General features: G+C 66.2%; 1 protein-coding gene across 1 annotated transcript in view; it reads left to right on the top strand.

The window, feature by feature from the left end:
* CALB2 (calbindin 2) overlaps positions 1-675 on the top strand; it is an 11885-nt gene that overhangs the window by 2773 nt on the left and 8437 nt on the right. The gene's annotated exons all lie outside the window — the stretch shown is intronic.

Below are 675 nucleotides of genomic sequence, written 5' to 3'. Positions count from 1 at the left end.
GGCAGGGCACCGCGGTCCAAGGCTCCGGTGGCTGAAATGGGGAGGGGTTTTGGGGGGGGATGCCCACGAGGAAAAGCCCCGGCTGTCCCTCGGTCAGGCACTTCGGAGGAGGGGGCAGCGTCCCCCAGCTGTGCCCAGATGTTGGTGGGAGGGAGGATTTCTCAGCACCGCACCGGTCACCCCCTCGAACGAGACAGCGCCCCCAGCCACCTCGGAGACCGACGCTGGGGTTCCTGCCCTGGGGGCTGACCCCATCCCCGGGGTTGATCCTGCACCCGGGGGGTGATGCTGTGCCAGGTGCCTTGTCTCCGCGCCCCGTTTGCCCTTGCTGACCCCCGGAGTGGGTCGAGGAGAGGAGACAGTCCTGGTTGGGGGGTGCTCAGGCAGGAGAGGTTTAATTAAACCACCCGGTTACAGCATCAGATGCAGAAAATGCAGCAAACACCAGGATGGGGACAAAGCCCCCTGCGATGGGGATGGGGACAAAGCCCCCTGCGCCCCACAAGCAGGTGCAGGGGACAAGCCTGGAGCTATGCCCGACCCCCCCCTCCCCCCCGGGCTACAACACGCGGGGCTCCGGCTCTCTGCAAATTCAGGCATCGCCGGGTTCGTACAACACTCGGCGTCAGCCGGCGTTTCTTCGCTGCTGCAGTCACCTCGTAGCCGTGGCCCCGT

Source organism: Aptenodytes forsteri, unplaced genomic scaffold, assembly GCF_000699145.1.
Source record: "Aptenodytes forsteri isolate BGI_AS27 unplaced genomic scaffold, ASM69914v1 Scaffold14, whole genome shotgun sequence".
In the NCBI taxonomy this organism is placed as follows: Eukaryota; Metazoa; Chordata; class Aves; order Sphenisciformes; family Spheniscidae; genus Aptenodytes; species Aptenodytes forsteri.
Note: the sequence above shows the minus strand (reverse complement) of the source record. Positions and strands in the feature narration are given on the sequence as shown.